The following is a 21897-nucleotide window of genomic DNA, read 5'->3' as shown; positions in this document are numbered from 1 at the left end:
GGTCAGTACTGGGCATGCCCCCCTGCCGTGCCCCTTTCTCCATGCCACTTCATATATGTGCTGACTTACATGCATTGTGTAGTAGGTATCCCCCCCGCTTACAATCCTCATTATTGCATTTGAATTCCCCATGCGACTTACCCTGCATGTGCGTTGTGTCGTGGTAGTCTGCGCTGTCCAGTCCTTGAATCCCTGTGACGATCTCCTCCGGGATGACGGCTGCGACCATCTCCTCCATGTGGTCCAGGGCCTCCTGTTGTGCTGGACTCCCCCCTCCAGTCTGCATTGCTGCCTTCCTGTTCCTGGCCATTTTCTCTTTGGTCCTACGTTTGCAGTCATGCCAGCGTTTCTTACACTCGGTGACTGTCCGGCGTTCTTCAGCCACACTGTTAATCTTGTCCACAATTTGTTTCCAGATGGCCTCTCTCCTACTGAGTGGCAATTTTGAGGAGATGAAAAGTTGGTGCTGGTGTTCCGTCACCTCTTTCACCAGGATTTCCTGCTCCTCTGCACTGAAGCGACACTTTCTTTTTTTTTTTTAAATGTCCTGGTTCCTGTATGCTTCCTCCTGGCTGGTTCCTGGTCTGCTCTCATCCTCCTGGGGTCTGTTGGGGCATCTAGGATCCATTTTGGGTCTCCTCTCCTGAAAGGGCAGTTTTCGCGCAAAAATGTAACGCAATAGCGTGAAAAAAAACGGCGTTTTCACGATTGCGCTGTCGTAAATCGACCCACAGTGATGTGCGTCGCATTTACGTTGGTTTTCTTTACGACAGACCGACGCTGTGTGCGTCACGAAATAATGACTCCCACCTGTTGGTTGCGCCGCCGTACGTCAAAGTATAAATTTGACGCCCGCATGGCGCTTCCAAATGGCGTTAGACGGCGCAATTTTTTTTGACGCAAAACTGCGTTCGCGCAGTTTTGCGTCATAAAGTATAAATATGGCCCACAGTGCCTTAAATGATTTTAGTTACTAAATCTCAGAAGAGTAAGTCACTAAATCATCCCTGTATTTCTGTCTAGTCAGCTTGGAGAACGATTTATCTGATTTCTGTTAATGCAGACATGATATTCACAGAAATCTGTTTTATAGTATTGTGGTGTGTGTAATTTTATAATTTATGTTTTCTCATACACTGTGAATATGAAAATATTCCTGTGGTTTTCAATGGTGTTGTGCACAAACAACTTTAGCAGGGCATTCACTTCTCCAGTATAACTATGATAACTATGTTGTACTGCATCAAGATGAGTCTTTTACAATTTCCCATAAGCTAGCTATTACATGCTCATCTCTATATCAGTAGAGTAAAGCAGGCTTTTTGAGTTTGGCTTTCTGTTGCTGACCGAGTACTCAGGCCCTCATTATGACAATGGCAGTAAGTGACCCTTACCGCCATGCTGACTGGTGCCAACAGACTGCGACCACTGTGGTATACCGCTATGGGTATTATGACCCACATATAGAAATCAGCCACTATACAGACACACTCATAAGTCCGCCAGCCCAAAGGTCAGTGATAAACTGGCGGTACCAAAACCCACACCATTACGTCAACAGAAATACACCCACAGCATCTTGACCCACAAATCACTGCAGCAGACATTCGACCGCAGCAAACCATTGGTGGTACACACCACTGTGCTCAAAATACACATACACTAACAAAACTACACCACATTGTACAATTCAAACTACACACACCTGACACACATACACCCACCAAAACCACAACACTATAAAACACACAACCACAATACCCACAACCTCTTACAATGAATTTTTTTTTTACCAAATGAGAGAGAGACAAGCCAGGATTACCCACTGAATCTGAGCCACAAAAAATCATCACCCATGGGCAAGCTCTGATGCACTCCAACCACATTAATGTTGGTGGGCATCTACTACTGGGCAGGGTCCTGTGGGTTTCAGGTGTGCAGCTAACTGTGTTAGGCATTGTACCCCATGGGCTAGTGACTATCATTGTAAAAGGTAGTGCATGGCCTAGTGCATAGGGCTGTTCCCTGTGAGTTGTGTACGCCAACGGTACTGTTGTTGCTGGCATTGACCAAGTGTATCGTCTGTCTCTCCCCCCCTTTTTGTTTTGTCACCCTGTTCTTGTGTGCATTAGCATCATCTGGCGGAGGAGCAGAGGCACCGGCAATGGAGGGAGCTGCCTCCCACATGGGCCTGGAGGCCGAATCCAATGACGGTGAGGGCACCAGTGGGACGGAGGGCAAGGGGTGCACCACGACGGAGAAAGGAGGGAACATTACCGACAGCGACTCCTCTGATGGAAGCTCCCTGGCAGTGGCGGACACCTCTGTGCCCACCCCAACTACAGGTAAATCTGCCACCCCTGTACCAGCACCGCCCTCCCAGCAGCCCCTCAGCGTGTTTCCCATGCCCACTCACCCAGGAGGGTGGGCATCTCCTTTACCCCAGGCACCTCATACCCCGCCCCAGACATCCCTGCTGCCCTCAGTGAGGAGGCTATTGACCTCCTGAGATCCCTCTCTGTTGGGCAGTCAACCATACCGAAAGCTATCCAGGGTGTAGCAGGGCATTTGCAAAAAACAAATGCATACCTGGAGGGCATTCACTCTGTCGTGGCGGCCCAAAAGAGAGCATTCCAGGCTCTGGCCAACTACCTGATGGCAGCCATTCTCCCTGTTTCCAGCCTCCCCCTCCAACTTCCTCTATCCAGTCACAATCCCCTCAACCCAGCCTTTCCCAAGCACACCTTGAGACCAGCAACCACGCAAATCAACACGCAGAAGTGGCTCAGGCAAACACAAGCACCACACTTAATCTCACAGGCACTCACACAAGCACCATCCACATGCAGATGCACCAACATCCACTGCCTCCACTGTGTCCTCCTCGTCCTCCTCGTCCTCCTCGTCTACCTCCCTCCCAGTAGTGTCTCCACTCACACCTGCAGCACTACATCCTCATCTACTACCTCCATCACAAGCACGCCTATCACTACATGCTCCTCACTGGCAGTCACCACCCCCACATCCATGCACCCGTCCTCTGTGTCCTATCCCACTGTGTCTGTGACCCCTCCTCCCAAAGTACACAAAAGCAAGCACACAGACACCTAACAGCCATCCATCTCACAACAGCATCCAGCCCATGCACCTGCACCCAAACACAGCAGACTGACACCTCCTACAACCACTCCCTCTTCCTCCACTCCCAAACCTTCACCCTCTTCCCACCCAGTGTCCCTAAGAAGCTTTTCCTCACCACCATTGACCTGTTCCCTACCCCCCATCCTTCACTTCGGGCCAGGGTTGCCAGAATCCAGCCCAGCACCTCAGCCACCCAATCTACGGCCACTGTGGTTTCTGCAGCTACTGCAGGTGTGAGAGGCTCCAAGAAGGCACCCGTCAGCACAGCCAGTGTGCCAGATCCACCTGCCAAGGCCAAGAAGGGTCTGCCACCTAGCAAGGCCAAGAAGGGGACACCAGCCAGCAAGAGGAGGGAGGCACCACCAGCCAGCAAGGGGAAGGAGGCCACACCAGCCAGCACGGGAAGGAGGCACCACCAACCAGCAAGGGGATGGAGGCACCACCATCCAGCAAGGGCAAGAAAAAAACACCAGCTGGCAGAAGCAAGAAGGCACCACCATCTTCCAAGAGCAGGAAGGGGCACACAACACCAGCCATGGTTCTTCAGCCGTCCGAGGCTGCTGGTGAAGGCCTGGAGGCTACCACCCCCATGGCCAGCACTGCTACCTGCGCCACCGCCAGCACCGCCATCTGGCCCGCTGCCAGTAGCACCACTGCCAGCAGCAGCAGCCCCAGTGGGCAGCCGTCCGAGGCTGCTGGTGAAGGCCTGGAGGCTACCACCACCACGGCCAGCACCACTACCTGCATTGCCACCAGCACTGCCACCTGCCTGCCACCAGCAGAACCACTGCCAGCAGCAGCAGCCCCAGTGGGAAGCCGTCCAAGGCTTCTGGTGAAGGCCTGGAGGCTATCACCACCACTGACAGCACCGCCACCTGCACTGCAACTGGCATCCACTGAGAAGCCGTCACCACCCGCGAGCAGTGTGTAGTAGTGACTACATGGGCTGCAGTGCGTCCTAGCCCCTGCTGTGTGACACCCAGGTGAGAGACTGTGACCTTGCCCCATCCAGGATGAAGCACACTGGGCACAAGGCCCACTCCAGAACCAGTGGAAGAAGCCATCCACTCACCCCCTCCTTGGCGGGAGGAAGCACACAGGGCACAAAGCCCCCTCCAGAACCAGTGGAAGAAGGCATCCACTCACCCCCTCCTTGGCAGGATGAAGCACTCTGGGCACGAAGCCCCCTCCAGAATGAGTGGAGAAACCATCCACTTGAGAGACTGTGGCTTTCCACTCCCCAGGACCAGGCAGTGGGCAACCCACCCAATTGAGAATCTGTGGTTTTTCACTCCCCAGGAGCAAGCAGTGGGAAAACCATCCACTTGAGAGACTGTGGCTTTGCACTCCCCAGGACCAGGCAGTGGGAAAAACACCGACTTGAGAGACTGTGGCTTTGCACTCCCCAGGATCAGGCAGTGGGCAAAAGACCCACTTGAGAGACTGTGGCTTTGCACTCCCCAGGACCAGGCAGTGGGCATGGAGCCCCCTCCAGGCCAGTGGCATTGTACCATCTTCCAGCTTAGGTGCCCCACCCCATTATCTGTCCCCCTGAGGTGCCTGTGTTTTTTTTACCTGATGCCCCTGCAGTTTTCTCTCTGTGTTGAGGTAGGAGTCAAGTGTGGCCTTATCCTATGTGTTTTGGCCCCGTGGGCCATGGACATTTTGGAGCGGGCATTGTCCCTCCTTTTGTATGTATTGTATATATTGTACATACTGTTTATTGATTTAAGTAAATATTTTTCTAAACTTGTACTATTACACTCATTTCAATCCATTCCTTTTGTCCTTGCGTTATTCCTAAGGGTTACAGGGTGTATATGTAATGTTTTTGCATCTGCTTGTGTGTATGGTGTTGGGGGTGGGGGTGTTGCGTGTTGCATATGTGTGTCACTCTCATTTTCCTCCCTTGTATGCTAGGTGCAGTACTCACCGTGGTCGTCTTCACCGGCGTTTGTGTATGAGAAGGTACACCAGCATTGGAAAAAAGTGCAGCTGGGGCTCCATGGCGTCGCGGTTCTTCCGTTTCCGTTTCCACTGTGCTTTTGATGGCGTTTGTACCGCCCCAGAAAAGGTGGCGGATAGGCGTCTTGTAATGCTGTGGGCGGTACATTCTCTTCCGCCTGGCTGTTGGTGGTTACCGCCGTGGTGTTTGTTACTACTGCCATGGCGGTCGGTGTGTTAAAGTGGCTGTCTGTGTTGGCGGTTTCTGCTGTGGTCATGATTCCATTTTTTTTGCTGCCGGCCTGTTGGCAGTGTTACCGCCACTTTATCACCGACTGCCAGGGTTGTGAAGGGCCTCAGTGTCTTGTTGGAGTGCTTGAGGGCCCCCAGAGAGAGCACTATGAAGGCAAGCATTAGCAAAGCCAATGGGTCTCACCTCTGTGAACTATTATCTTTGATAATGTTTTTAGACAAGCTGCACAGCACACTTAGGCCCATATTTATACTTTTTGACGCACACAAGCGCCAACGCAGTTGTGCGTCAAAATGTTTACCGCCGGCTAACGCCATTCCAACGCGCCATGCGGGCGCCTTATTTATGGAATGACGTTAGCCGGAGCTGCGGACTGGTGTGCGTCAAAAAAAATGACTCACACCAGGCAGCGCCGGCGTATGGGAAAATGGGGGTTGTGCGTCAAAAAATGGGGCAGGTCAGGTCTGAGGCTAAATTCAGGCCTCAAACCAGATTTGCGCCATTTTGTTTGATGCCCAACCTCCATTGACATGACTCCTGTCTTAGCAAAGACAGGAGTCATGGCCCCTTGCCCAATGGCCATGCCCAGGGGACTGATGTCCCCTGGGCATGGTCATTGGGCATAGTGGCATGTAGGGGGGCCCAAATCAGGCCCCCCTATGCCACAAAAAAAATATGGAAAAAATACTTACCCGAACTTACCTTTACTTCCCTGGGATGGGTCCCTCCATCCTTGGGTGTCCTCCTGGGGTGGGCAAGGGTGTCAGGGGATGTCCCTGGGGGCAGGGGAGGGCACCTCTGGGCTCCTTACGAGCCCACAGGTCCCTTAACGCCTGCCCTGACCCAGACGTTAAAAAACGGCGCCCATCAGGCTGTGCGTCGTTTTTTAAGGCCCACCCCCTCCTGTGCGTCAAAATGACGTCAGAGTATAAATATGGGGCACAGGCCTTAAAGTCATTTTTTGGAAGGGAACGCCTACCTTGCATATAATTAACGCAAGGCTTGTTCCCCCTTCCAAAAAATGACGCACATGGTGGAATTTTGACGCCCGCGGGGACGGACGTCAAAGTATAAATATGGGGCAGGGTTTGCGCCGATTGTGTGTCAAAAGTTTTGACGCATATTCGGCGCAAACAGAGTATAAATATGCCCCTTAATGCTGTGCAGCAAAATTAGGTTTAAAACTTTTACAATATCCGTTGACTGAAGCATCACATCATTTTGTAAGCATGCACAATGTAAATGCATGCACCTACACAATTGTTTTTTTTTTTCTTTTTAGTTACAAATCCGACTTGGAATCAGTAACAAAAATGAAAATAAAACAGGGAAAGTATTGTTTTTTTATTGTGAGTGGGATAAGTGGAACCTGAGAAGAGTAAAAGGAACACGCGGGAGTGTGGGTGAGCTAGCCAAGGCCCCAAGGTGGAGGGCGGAAGGGACAGATCAGCAATAAGGAGGGGTACAATACATAGGGTTTGGGAAGGCAATGGTGAGAAGCACATGGGAGAGTGCTGCAGGGTGGGAACAGAGAGGGGCAATTGGGCAACAGAGAGCAACATGGAGTGCAGGGAGAGAGATGTACAAGAGGGAGATGGCCGAAAACACACACACTCTCATGGAGTGCTTTAATGAAAAGAAAAAATAGTGCTTGAAAAGGCAGCAGTGGAAGTAGGGATACCAGTCAATTAAAGCAATGTTAAAGAGGCAATGCTCCATTGGAGGGATAATGACAAGATGGACAGGTTGAGACACAAATAAGACACAAATGAGAAGCAGGCAACAAAAGAGACGCAAAAACCAAACTATAAAAAGCAATGGGCAGACTGCAAACCCCTTTATGTACTTGATAAACCACAAATGCCTCATAACAGACAGCACACAGGTACTCAAAAGGGATCAACCTAAAAATCCTGCTAGCCAGTATACCAGCTTCACCAGTCCTGCACCCTGCATTTAAGTGACCACCAGTCCGTGGTCACATAGGTGAACATCTCCAGGGCAGAAAAGCCACTAAAATGATGATATAAATTGTCAGGTCTCCCTGCGATGTCACCTGGCAGTACTGGCATCAGGGAGTTGCCACCACAGCTTGAGGAATATTCTCAGTGAAGAATACTCTAATGGGATTACCTCCACCATTCGGCTCGTAGAGCAGAATTAATGACCAGTTCCACAACCCGGCTCTCAATTAGTCTGTAAGTATTATAGACCTTTAATAACTTTAATAATACAAAAAAAAAATGACGTGAAATGCAAACATGTGCCAATTCTAATACAATCTGAGATTACCTAAAACTCAAGAACAGAATTTAGTTTTCAAGATGGTTTACTTTTGGTTCAATTTGAGCAATTGTACTTAAGTCAACATTAATAACTTGGGCTTGCAGAAATATACAAGACCCAAATTTGAATTACCAAATCTGGATAACACATTTTGCAACATGCATATGTTTTCATTCCTATATCACACCTCTTTGCGGATTTCACTTTTGATTTATTGCAGTCACGGAAAGGTCCAAGTGCGTGAATTCGCAGTAGATTATATGTGTTCGGTATGATCTTTGCAAATGGTATTTCATTCTATTCAGATTTACATTCTAGATGGCAGTTTATGAAGGATAAAGCTTGCTCTTGTGACTTCGCTATTCCTGTTACAGCGCTGTCAGAAATGGGTGAAGTCATTGCTTATCTTTGTCGACCTGAAGCTGATGTTAACTGCCAATCGTTTAAGTAATCATTTTGTGTTATTGAGTATAACCATCTTTACATGATGTCTTCTGAAGCAACAGTTGTGAGTAAAAGATTACTTTGGTTTCAGAAAATACCAATGTGATGATAGTCCTCCGTTGTGCTTTGCCACACAAATCTGTCATAGTCAGCTTTCACTTACGGTAACTAAGCAACAAGAAGTCCTTCAGCTGCCCTCTGAAGCCATGCACTGCATAGCTGCTGAAAACGAGTGCCAGCATGAAATGTGACACCACCATCAAGTCACAATCAAAACAAGTTAGCCGTGTGACTGAATTGTACGCGTGTGTATTTGTAATAACAGGCAAATAAGCAAATTAAAATACCAGTTTAAAAAAATATATTGGAAAAAAACCTGAAAAACATCCCGTTAATTAACATCACAACCAACATAGAGTAAAATTTGTCACTTCAGTCAAAAATAAATTCCACATCCTCGCCAAATTACGAAAAATATATACCTACCTTACCGGTGGGAACCTATGAGATAGTTGCCTTGCCAAATGTCATTAAGTAATGTACCTACAATCCGAGACAGATCACAAACAAATATAGGCCCTCATTACAACCCTGGCGGTCGATGATAAAGTGTCGGCAATGCCGCCAACAAGCCAGGAGTAAAAAAAACGGAATTATGACCACAGTGGAAACTGCCAACACAGACAGCCACTTTAACACACCGACCGCCATGGTGGTAGCAACAAGCACCGCGGCGGTAACTGCCAACAACCAGGCGGAAGACAATGTTCCACCTACTGTATTACAATAGGCCTATCCGCCACCTTTTCCGGGGCGGTACCAACGACAACAAAAGCACGGCGGAAACAGATCTCAGAAGTCAAAGGACTCACCTCTGGACACTCAGGGAAGAACCACCATGGAGCTCGAACTGCAGGTGTTCCCCAATCTGATCTACCTCCTCCTACACCAAAGCCGGCGACGACAACCACGGTGAGTATTGCCGCCTAGAACACAGGGGAGGGGGAGAAAAAAGAGAGTGACACACACCTGCAACACGCAACACCCTCACCAACAACAACATGCACACAAACAGATGCAACAACATTACACATCCACCCTGTACCCCTCAGGAATAATGCAAGAACAAAAGGAAGTGATTGAAGTGTGTATAATAATATAGCATTCTAGAAATACTTCTGCAAAATTCGATACAGTATTTACAGATATACAAATGGAGGGACACTGCCCAGTCCATAATGTCCGTGGCCACAGGGCCACATCACATAGGCCAAGGCCCCATCTTACTCCTGCATCAACATCGACAGAACACTGCTTGGGCATCAGGTCGATAATACACAGGCACCTCAGGGGGATGAGGAATGGGGGGCCCCTCAGCCGGAAGATGGTGCAACGCCACTTGTCCTGGAGGGAGCAACACGCCCTGTGTGATGTCCTGTGGAGTGCAAAGCCACAGTCTCTCAAGTGGGTGGTTTGCCCACTGCTTGGTCCTGGGGAGTGCAAAGCCACAGTCTCTCTAGTGGGTGGTTTGCCCACTGCTTGGTCCTGGGAAGTGCAAAGCCACAGTCTCTCAAGTGGGTGGCTTCTCCACTGGTTCTGGAGGGGGCCTTGTGCCCAGTGTACCTCATCCTGGCAAGGAGGGGGTGAGTGTATGCCTTCTTCCACTGGTTCTGGAGGGGGCCTTGTGCCCAGTGTGCTTCATCCTGGCAGTGGTGCTGGTGGCGGTGCAGGTGGCGGTGTTGATGGTGGTGCAAGTGACGGTGCTGGCAGTGGTGGGCGAGGCTCTAACCCTTCCCCTGCAGCTTCGGACGGCTGCCCATTGGGGTGCTGGCAGTGGTGCTGGTGGCAGTACAGGTGGCGGTGCTGATGGCAGTGTAGCAGTGCTGGCAGTGGTGGGGAAGGCTCCAGCCCTTACCCTGCAGCTTCGGACAGCAGCCCACTGGGGCTGCTGCTGCTGGCAGTGGTGCTGGTGGCGGTGCAGGTGGCGGTGCTGATGGTGGTTCAGGTGGCGGTGCTGGCAGTGATGGGGGGAGGCTCCAGCCCTTCCCCTGCAGCCTCGGAAGGCTGAAGCACCATGGTTGGTGTTGGGGGCTCAGATTCTGCACACAGCACCAGGCCTCCTGTCCCTCCTGCCTGAAGGGGCAGGCCCTTTGTCCTTGCCCTTAATGTCTGGTGGTGCCTCCTTGCCCTTGCCATTTGGTGGTGACTCCTTGCCCTTGCTGTCTGGTGGTACATCCTTGCCCTTCCTCTTGGCAGGTGGTGCAGGCACACTGCCAGTGCTGATGGATGTCTCCCCGGAGCCTTTCACACCTGCAGTAGCTGCCGAAACTACAGTGGACGTGGACTGGGTGGCTGAGGTGCTAGCCTAGGTTCTGTCCATCCTGGTCCGACGTGAAGGATAGTGGGGCGAGGGGTAGGGAAGAGGTCAACGGCAGAGAGGAAAAGCTTCTTAGGGACACTGGGGTGGGAAGAGGGTGAAGGTTTGGGAGTGGAGGAAGAGGGAGTGGTTGTAGGAGGTGTCTGTCTGCTGTGTGTGTGTAGGAAAGTACCATCTTGCCTGGCATGTTACCCCCATTTTTCACTGTTTTTATGTTGTTTTAGTTGTATGTGTCACTGGGACCCTGGTAACCCAGGGCCCCAGTGCTCATAAGTGTGCCTGAATGTGTTACCTGTGTAGTGACTAACTGTCTCACTGAGGCTCTGCTAATCAGAACCTCAGTGGTTATGCTCTCTCATTTCTTTCCAAATTGTCACTAACAGGCTAGTGACCATTTTTACCAATTTACATTGGCTTACTGGAACACCCTTATAATTCCCTAGTATATGGTACTGAGGTACCCAGGGTATTGGGTTTCCAGGAGATCCCTATGGGCTGCAGCATTTCTTTTGCCACCCATAGGGAGCTCTGACAATTCTTACACAGGCCTGCCACTGCAGCCTGAGTGAAATAACGTCCACGTTATTTCACAGCCATTTTACACTGCACTTAAGTAACTTATAAGTCACCTATATGTCTAACCTTTACCTGGTAAAGGTTAGGTGCAAAGTTACTTAGTGTGAGGGCACCCTGGCACTAGCCAAGGTGCCCCCACATTGTTCAGAGCCAATTCCCTGAACTTTGTGAGTGCGGGGACACCATTACACGCGTGCACTACATATAGGTCACTACCTATATGTAGCTTCACAATGGTAACTCCGAATATGGCCATGTAACATGTCTATGATCATGGAATTGCCCCCTCTATGCCATCCTGGCATAGTTGGCACAATCCCATGATCCCAGTGGTCTGTAGCACAGACCCTGGTACTGCCAAACTGCCCTTCCTGGGGTTTCACTGCAGCTGCTGCTGCTGCCAACCCCTCAGACAGGCATCTGCCCTCCTGGGGTCCAGCCAGGCCTGGCCCAGGATGGCAGAACAAAGAACTTCCTCTGAGAGAGGGTGTGACACCCTCTCCCTTTGGAAAATGGTGTGAAGGCAGGGGAGGAGTAGCCTCCCCCAGCCTCTGGAAATGCTTTGTTGGGCACAGATGTGCCCAATTCTGCATAAGCCAGTCTACACCGGTTCAGGGGACCCCTCAGCCCTGCTCTGGCGCGAAACTGGACAAAGGAAAGGGGAGTGACCACTCCCCTGACCTGCACCTCCCCTGGGAGGTGTCCAGAGCTCCTCCAGTGTGCTCCAGACCTCTGCCATCTTGGAAACAGAGGTGCTGCTGGCACACTGGACTGCTCTGAGTGGCCAGTGCCACCAGGTGACGTCAGAGACTCCTTGTGATAGGCTCCTTCAGGTGTTGCTAGCCTATCCTCTCTCCTAGGTAGCCAAACCCTCTTTTCTGGCTATTTAGGGTCTCTGTCTCTGGGGAAACTTTAGATAACGAATGCAAGAGCTCATCCGAGTTCCTCTGCATCTCTCTCTTCACCTTCTGCCAAGGAATCGACTGCTGACCGCGCTGGAAGCCTGCAAACCTGCAACATAGTAGCAAAGACGACTACTGCAACTCTGTAACGCTGATCCTGCCGCCTTCTCGACTGTTTTCCTGCTTGTGCATGCTGTGGGGGTAGTCTGCCTCCTCTCTGCACCAGAAGCTCCGAAGAAATCTCCCGTGGGTCGACGGAATCTTCCCCCTGCAACCGCAGGCACCAAAAAGCTGCATTACCGGTCCCTTGGGTCTCCTCTCAGCACGACGAGCGAGGTCCCTTGAATCCAGCGACTCTGTCCAAGTGACCTCCATAGTCCAGTGACTCTTCAGTCCAAGTTTGGTGGAGGTAAGTCCTTGCCTCACCTCGCTGGGCTGCATTGCTGGGAACCGCGACTTTGCAGCTACTCCGGCCCCTGTGCACTTCTGGTGGAAATCCTTTGTGCACAGCCAAGCCTGGGTCCACGGCACTCTAACCTGCATTGCACGACTTTCTAAGTTGGTCTCTGGCGACGTGGGACTCCTTTGTGCAACTTCAGCAAGCACCGTTTCACGCATCCTTGTAGTGCCTATTTCTGGCACTTCTCCGGGTGCTACCTGCTTCAGAGAGGGCTCCTTGTCTTGCTCGACGTCCCCTCTCTCTGCTGGTCCAATTTGCGACCTCCTGATTCCTCCTGGACCTCAGCAGCGTCCAAAAACGCTAACCGCACGATTTGCAGCTAGCAAGGCTTGTTGGCGTTCTTTCGGTGGGAAAACACTTCTGCACAAATCTTCACGGCAAGGGGGATCTGTCCACCAAAGGGGAAGTCTCTAGCCCTTTTCGTTCCTGCAGAAACCTCAGCTTCTTCTGTCCAGTAGAAGCTTCTTTGCACCCGCAGCTGGCATTTCCTGGGCATCTGCCCATCTCCGACTTGTTTGTGACTTTTGGACTTGGTCCCCTTGTTCCACAGGTACCCTAGATTGGAAATCCACAGTTGTTGCATTGCTGGTTTGTGTCTTTCCTGCATTATTCCTCTAACACGACTTCTTTGTCCTTAGGGGAACTTTAGTGCACTTTGCACTCACTTTTCAGGGTCTTGGGGAGGGTTATTTTTCTAACTCTCACTATTTTCTAATAGTCCCAGCGACCCTCTACAAGGTCACATAGGTTTGGGGTCCATTCGTGGTTCGCATTCCACTTTTGGAGTATATGGTTTGTGTTGCCCCTATCCCTATGTTTCCCCATTGCATCCTATTGTAACTATACATTGTTTGCACTGTTTTCTAAGACTATACTGCATATTTTTGCTATTGTGTATATATATCTTGTGTATATTTCCTATCCTCTCACTGAGGGTACACTCTAAGATACTTTGGCATATTGTCATAAAAATAAAGTACCTTTATTTTTAGTATAACTGTGTATTGTGTTTTCTTATGATAGTGTGCATATGACACTAGGTGGTACTGTAGTAGCTTCACACGTCTCCTAGTTCAGCCTAAGCTGCTCTGCTAAGCTACCATTATCTATCAGCCTAAGCTGCTAGACACCCTATACACTAATAAGGGATAACTGGGCCTGGTGCAAGGTGCAAGTACCCCTTGGTACTCACTACAAGCCAGTCCAGCCTCCTACATTGGTTGTGCAGCGGTGGGATAAGTGCTTTGAGACTACTTACCACTCTTGTCATTGTACTTTTCATAAGAGAAAAATATACAAAACAAGGTCAGTGTATATACACATAGCCAAAAAGTTTTGCATTTCCTCTTTTCACTCTTTTCTAAGTGCTGAAAAGTACTTCTAACTTTCTAAAAAGTTCTAAAAAGTTTTAAAAGTTTTTTTCTCTGTCTTTCTAAAAAGCTCTGACAAACTTTTTATCTTTTACTATCACTTTAACTCTCTCTAAAAATGTCTGGCACAGGCCAAAATGTTGATCTGTCCAAACTTGCATATGATCACCTTAGCTGGAAAGGAGCAAGGAATCTCTGCATAGAGAGAGGTTTGAGTGTAGGGAAGAATCCTTCCTTAGAACTGTTAATTAACATGCTTAGAGTACAGGATAAGGCCATAAGTGCCCAATCTGTAGAAAAAGTAGCTAATGGTTCTCAATCAGATCCAGGGACTCCCCCAGGAAAAGATTCAGGAAAGAAACTTCCTAGCCTGCCCATTACTAGACAGTCTAGCATAGTTGGTAATGATGATGAGCCACACCATATAAATAGTGTTGTCTCACATCATAGCAAAAGCATTTATTCTCACCATACTGGTAGTGATGTTTCTGTTAGCCAAGCTGTTAGGGTGGCTTCTGTAAGGGACAGGTCTCCTTCTGTCCATTCTCACCATACTTCTGTTTCAAGGCATGTCCCTCCCACCCACCCTGATGACAGATTGTTAGAAAGGGAGCTCAATAGATTGAGAGTGGAACAAACCAGACTGAAGCTCAAGAAGCAACAGCTGGATTTGGATAGACAGACTTTAGAAGTATAGAAGGAGAGACAGAAACTGGGTTTAGAAACCCATGGTGGCAGCAGCAGTATTCCCCATAGTCATCCTGTAAAAGAGCATGATTCCAGGAATCTGCACAAGATAGTTCCCCCTTATAAGGAGGGGGATGACATTAACAAGTGGTTTGCTGCACTTGAGAGGGCCTGTGTTTTACAGGATGTCCCTCAAAGGCAGTGGGCTGCTATTCTATGGCTATCATTTAGTGGAAAAGGTAGGGATAGGCTCCTTACTGTGAAAGAAAATGATGCTAATAATTTCCAAGTTCTTAAGAATGCACTCCTGGATGGTTATGGCTTAACCACTGAACAATACAGGATAAAGTTCAGAGAGACCAAAAAGGAGTCTTCACAAGACTGGGTTGATTTCATTGACCATTCAGTGAAGGCCTTGGAGGGGTGGTTACATGGCAGTAAAGTTACTGATTATGACAGCCTGTATAACTTGATCCTGAGAGAGCATATTCTTAATAATTGTGTGTCTGATTTGTTGCACCAGTACTTGGTGGACTCTGATCTGACCTCTCCCCAAGAATTGGGAAAGAAGGCAGACAAATGGGTCAGAACAAGGGTGAACAGAAAAGTTCATACAGGGGGTGACAAAGATGGCAACAAAAAGAAGGATGGTAAGTCTTCTGACAAGGGTGGGGACAAATCTAAAAATGAGTCTTCATCAGGCCCACAAAAACACTCTGGTGGGGGTGGTGGGCCCAAATCCTCTTTTAATCAGAACAAGGAAAAGAAACCATGGTGCTATTTATGTAAAATAAAAGGCCATTGGACAACAGATCCCAGTTGTCCAAAGAAAGGCACCAAGCCTCCTACCACTACAACCCCTACTGCTACACCTAGTGTCCCTACTAATAGCAGTGGTGGTGGGAGCAAACCTACTAATAGCCAATCCAAGGGAGTAGCTGGGCTCACTATTGGTAACTTAGTTGGGGTTGGCCTTGTTAGGGAGGCCACAGAGGCTGTGTTAGTCTCTGAGGGGGCTATTGATTTAGCCACCTTAGTTGCTTGTCCCCTTAATATGGATAAGTACAAGCAGCTACCCCTAATAAATGGTGTTGAGGTTCAGGCCTACAGGGACACTGGTGCCAGTGTGACTATGGTCATAGAGAAACTGGTCCACCCTGAACAACACCTACTTGGTCACCAGTACCAATTAACCGATGCTCACAACAACACACTTAGCCACCCCATGGCTGTTGTAAATCTCAACTGGGGGGGGGTTACTGGTCCAAAGAAAGTTGTGGTAGCTTCAGATTTACCTGTAGACTGTCTATTAGGGAATGATTTGGAGACATCAGCTTGGTCAGATGTGGAGTTGGAGGCCCATGCAGCAATGCTGGGCATCCCAGGGCATATTTTTGCTTTGACAAGGGCTCAGGCCAAAAAGAAAAAAGGACAGGGAAGCTTGGATCCTGGAACAATGGACCAAGTGCTCCCTAAAGCTAGGGCTAGTAGAAGCAAACCACTTCCTACTATCCCTCCCTCTACAGTGGATTCTACTTCTGAGGAAGAAGAATTCCCTCCCTGTGCAGAACCTACACCAGAGGAGCTGGAAGCAGACACTGCTGAGCTTTTGGGTGAAGGGGGGCCTGCCAGAGAGGAGCTGAGTGTGGCACAGCAAACCTGTCCCACATTAGAGGGTCTCAGACAGCAAGCTGTCAAACAGGCTAATGGGGATGTCAGTGACTCTCACAGAGTTTACTGGGAGGACAACCTCTTGTACACTGAGCATAGGGATCCTAAACCTGGAGCTGCCAGGAGATTAGTGATTCCTCAGGAGTACAGAAAGTTCCTCCTAACACTGGCACATGACATTCCCCTAGCTGGGCACCTGGGTCAAATGAAAATTTGGGACAGACTGGTTCCATTGTTTCATTGGCCTAGGATGTCTGAGGACACAAAGGAATTTTGTAAGTCCTGTGAAACCTGTCAAGCCAGTGGCAAGACAGGTGGCACCCCAAAGGCACCCCTTATTCCACTGCCTGTGGTTGGGGTTCCCTTTGAAAGGGTAGGGGTTGACATAGTTGGCCCCCTTGACCCTCCTACTGCTTCAGGCAATAGGTTTATCTTGGTGGTAGTGGACCATGCCACAAGATATCCTGAAGCTATTCCTTTAAGGACCACTACAGCACCTGCAGTGGCAAAGGCCCTCCTGGGAATATTTTCCAGGGTGGGCTTCCCAAAGGAAGTGGTATCAGACAGGGGAAGCAATTTCATGTCTGCATACTTAAAGGCCATGTGGAAGGAGTGTGGTGTAACGTACAAGTTCACAACACCCTATCATCCACAAACAAATGGACTGGTGGAGAGATTTAATAAAACTCTCAAAGGCATGATTATGGGTCTCCCTGAAAAACTCCGCAGGAGATGGGATATCCTTCTACCATGCCTCCTTTTTGCCTACAGGGAGGTACCCCAGAAAGGAGTGGGCTTCAGCCCCTTTGAACTTCTTTTTGGACACCCTGTTAGGGGTCCACTCACACTTGTAAAGGAGGGTTGGGAACAACCTTTAACCACTTCGCTGCCAGGCCTTTTCCCCCTCCTGTGCCAGGCCTTTTTTTGCCTATTTGGGGCAGTTCGCGCTTAGGCCCGCATAACTTTTTGTCCACATAAGCTAACCAAGCCAAATTTGCGTCCTTTTTTTCCAACATCCTAGGGATTCTGGAGGTACCCAGACTTTGTGGGTTCCCCTGAAAGAGGCCAAGAAATTGGCCAAAATACAGGGAAAATTTTGTTTTTTTCAAAAAAATTGGAAAAAGTAGCTGCAGAAGAAGGCTTGTGGTTTTTCCCCTGAAAATGGCATCAACAAAGAGTTTACGGTGCTAAACTCAGCAGCTTCCCAGCTTTCAGGAACAGGCAGACTTGAATCAGAAAACCCAATTTTTCAACACAATTTTGGCATTTTTCTGGGACATACCCCATTTTTGCAATTTTTTGTGCTTTCAGCCTCCTTCCAGTCAGTGACAGAAATGGGCATGAAACCAATGCTGGATCCCAGAAACCTAAACATTTCTGAAACCTAGACAAAATTCTGAATTCAGCAAGGGGTCATTTGTGTAGATCCTACAAGGGTTTCATACAGAAAATAACAACTGAAAAAGAAAAATATTGAAATTTAGGTGAAAAAAACATAAATGTTTCTCTACGTTTTACTCTGTAACTTTTCCCTGCAATGTCAGATTATCGAAAGCAATATACCGTTACGTCTGCTGGACTCCTCTGGTTGCGGGGATATATAGGGCTTGTAGGTTCATCAAGAACCCGAGGAACCCAGAGCCAATAAATGAGCTGCACCCTGACGTGCGTTTTCATTCTATAACGGGTATACAGCAATTCATTTGCTGAAATATAAAGAGTAAAAAATTGCTATCAAGAAAACCTTTGTATTTCCAAAAAGGGCACAAGATAAGGTGTTGAGGAGCAGTGGTTATTTGCACATCTCTGAATTCCGGGGTGACCATACTAGCATGTGAATTACAGGGCTTTTCTCAAATAGATGTCTTTTTTACACACTCTCCTATATTTGGAAGGAAAAAATGTAGAGAAAGACAAGGGGCAATAACACTTGTTTTGCAAATCTATGTTCCCCCAAGTCTCCCGATAAAAATGATACCTCACTTGTGTGGGTAGGCCTAGCGCCCGCGACAGGAAACGCCCCAAAGCGCAACGTGGACACATCCAAATTTTTGGAAGACAACAGAGGTGTTTTTTGCGAAGTGCCTACATGTAGATTTTGGCCTCTAGCTCAGCCGGCACCTAGGGAAACCTACCAAACCTGTACATTTCTGAAAACTAGAGACCTAGGGGAATCCAAGGAGGGGTGACTTGCGGGGCTCGGACCAGGTTCTGTTACCCAGAATCCTTTGCAAACCTCAAAATTTGGCTAAAAAAAACACATGTTCCTCACATTTCTGTGGCAGAAAGATCTGGAATCTGAGAGGAGACACAAATTTCCTTTCACCCAGCGTTCCCCCAAGTCTCCCGATAAAAATGATACCTCACTTGTGTGGGTAGGCCTAGCGCCGCAACAGGAAACGCCCCAAAGCGCAACGTGGACACATCCAAATTTTTGGAAGACAACAGAGGTGATTTTTGCGAAGTGCCTACCTGTAGATTTTGGCCTCTAGCTCAGCCGGCACCTAGGGAAACCTACCAAACCTGTGCATTTCTGAACACTAGAGACCTAGGGGAATCCAAGGAGGGGTGACTTGCGGGGCTCGGACCAGGTTCTGTTACCCAGAATCCTTTGCAAACCTCAAAATTTGGCTAAAAAAACACATGTTCCTCACATTTCTGTGGCAGAAAGTTCTGGAATCTGAGAGGAGCCACAAATTTCCTTCCACCCAGCGTTGCCCCAAGTCTCCCGATAAAAATGATACCTCACTTGTGTGGGTAGGCCTAGTGCCGGTGACAGGAAACACCCCAAAGCGCAACGTGGACACATCCTAAATTTTGGAAAAACACAGAGGTGTTTTTTGCGAAGTGCCTACCTGTAGATTTTGGCCTCTAGCTCAGCCGGCACCTAGGATAACCTACCAAACCTGTGCATTTCTGAAAACTAGAGACCTAGGGGAATCCAAGGAGGGGTGACTTGCGGGGCTCGGACCAGGTTCTGTTACCCAGAATCCTTTGCAAACCTCAAAATTTGGCTAAAAAAACACATGTTCCTCACATTTCTGTGGCAGAAAGTTCTGGAATCTTAGAGGAGCGACAAATTTCCTTCCACCCAGCGTTCCCCCAAGTCTCCCGATAAAAATGATACCTCACTTGCGTGGGTAGGCCTAGCGCCGGCGACAGGAAACACCCCAAAGCGCAACGTGGACACATCCTAAATTTTGGAAAAAAACAGAGGTGTTTTTTGCGAAGTGCCTACCTGTAGATTTTGGCCTCTAGCTCAGCCGGCACCTAGGGAAACCTACCAAACCTGTGCATTTCTGAAAACTAGAGACCTAGGGGAATCCAAGGAGGGGTGACTTGCGGGGCTCGGACCAGGTTCTGTTACCCAGAATCCTTTGCAAACCTCAAAATTTGGCTAAAAAAACACATGTTCCTCACATTTCTGTGGCAGAAAGTTCTGGAATCTGAGAGGAGCTACAAATTTCCTTCCACCCAGCGTTCCCCCAAGTCTCCCGATAAAAATGATACCTCACTTGCGTGGGTAGGCCTAGCGCCGGCGACAGGAAACACCCCAAAGCACAACGTGGACACATCCTAAATTTTGGAAAAAAACAGGTGTTTTTTGCGAAGTGCCTACCTGTAGATTTTGGCCTCTAGCTCAGCCGGCACCTAGGGAAACCTACCAAACCTGTGCATTTCTGAAAACTAGAGACCTAGGGGAATCCAAGGAGGGGTGACTTGCGGGGCTCGGACCAGGTTCTGTTACCCAGAATCCTTTGCAAACCTCAAAATTTGGCTAAAAAAACACATGTTCCTCACATTTCGGTGACAGAAAGTTCTGGAATCTAAGAGGAGCCACAAATTTCCTTCCACCCAGCGTTCCCCCAAGTCTCCCGATAAAAATGATACCTCACTTGTGTGGGTAGGCCTAGCGCCCGCGACAGGAAATGGCCCAAAACACAACCTGGACACATCACATTTTTTCATAGAAAACAGGGCCTACCTGTGGATTTTGGCCTCTAGCTCAGCCGGCACCTGGGGAAACCTAGCAAACCAGCGCATTTATGAAAATTAGAAACCCAGGGGAATCCAAGATGGGGTGAATTGTGGGGCTCTGACCAGGTTCTGTTACCCAGAATCCTTTGCAAACCTCAACATTTGGCTAAAAAAACATGTTTTCCTCACATTTCAGTGATAGAAAGTTCTGGAATCTGAGAGGAGCCACAAATTTCCTTCCACCTAGCGTTCCCCCAAGTCTCCCGATAAAAATGATACCTCACTGGTGTGGGTAGGCCTAGCGCCCGCGACAGGAAATGGCCCAAAACACAACGTGGACACATCACATTTTTTCATAGAAAACAGTGCCTACCTGTGGATTTTGGCCTCTAGCTCAGCCGGGCCCAGGGGGGGCAGAAATGGCCTAAAATAAATTTGTCCCCCACCCCCCAACCCCCCTGCCCCCCCGGGAGCGACCCTTGCCTATGGGGTCGCCCCCCCCTTGCGTGACATTGGTGCCAAAAAAAAAATCCCCGGTGCCTAGTGGTTTCTGCCCCCCTTGGGGCAGATTGACCTACAATCCGCCAATCTGCCCCCAAGGGGGGCAGAAATGGTCTAAATACAATTTGCCCCCCAGGGGAGCGACCCTTGCCTAATGGGTCGCTCCCCATCTCTACAAAAACAAACAAACAAACAAAAAAAACCCACAAAAAAAACAATTTGCCCTGGTGCCTAGAGGTTTCTGCCCCCCCCCCGGGGGCAGATCGGCCAAATACCAATAGGCCGATCTGCCCCCAGGGGGGCAGAAATGGCCTAAAATAAATTTGCCCCCCCACCCCCCCCCGGGGAGCGACCCTTGCCTGCAAGGTCGCTCCCCTTGCTTGACTGCGCAAAAAAAAGATCCCTGGTGCCTAGTGGTTTCTGCCCCCCTTGGGGGCAGATTGACCTACAATCGGCCAATCTGCCCCCAAGGGGGGCAGAAATGGTCTAAATACAATTTGCCCCCCAGGGGAGCGACCCTTGCCTAATGCGTCGCTCCCCATCTCTAAAAAAACAAACAAACAAAAAAAAAACCCACACAAAAAAAAATTGCCCTGGCGCCTAAAGGTTTCTGCCCCCCCCCGGGGGCAGATCGGCCTAATACCAATAGGCCGATCTGCCCCCAGGGGGGCAGAAATGGCCTAAAATAAATTTGACCCCCCACCCCCCCGGGGAGCGACCCTTGCCTGCAAGGTCGCTCCCCTTGCGTGACTGCGCAAAAAAAAGATCCCTGGTGCCTAGTGGTTTCTGCCCCCCTTGGGTGCAGATTGACCTACAATCGGCCAATCTGCCTCCAAGGGGGCCAGAAATGGTCTAAATACAATTTGCCCCCCAGGGGAGCGACCCTTGCCTAATGCGTCGCTCCCCATCTCTAAAAAAACAAACAAACAAAAAAAAAAACACAACAAAAACTATTTGCCCAGGCGCCTAGAGGTTTCTGCCCCCCCTGTGGGCAGATCGGCCTAATACCAATAGGCCGATCTGCCCCCAGGGGGGGCAGAAATGGCCTAAAATAAATTTGCCCACCCCCCCGGGGAGCGACCCTTGCCTACAAGGTCGCTCCCCTTGCGTGACGGCGCAAAAAACAGATCCCTGGTGCCTAGTGGTTTCTGCCCCCCTTGGGGGCAGATTGACCTACAATCGGCCAATCTGCCCCCAAGGGGGCCAGAAATGGTCTAAATACAATTTGCCCCCCAGGGGAGCGACCCTTGCCTAATGCGTCGCTCCCCATCTCTAAAAAAACAAACAAACAAAAAAAAAACACAAAA

The sequence above is a fragment of the Pleurodeles waltl genome, chromosome 2_2, assembly GCF_031143425.1.
Source record: "Pleurodeles waltl isolate 20211129_DDA chromosome 2_2, aPleWal1.hap1.20221129, whole genome shotgun sequence".
Classification (NCBI taxonomy): domain Eukaryota; kingdom Metazoa; phylum Chordata; class Amphibia; order Caudata; family Salamandridae; genus Pleurodeles; species Pleurodeles waltl.
This window is presented reverse-complemented; position numbering follows the sequence as displayed.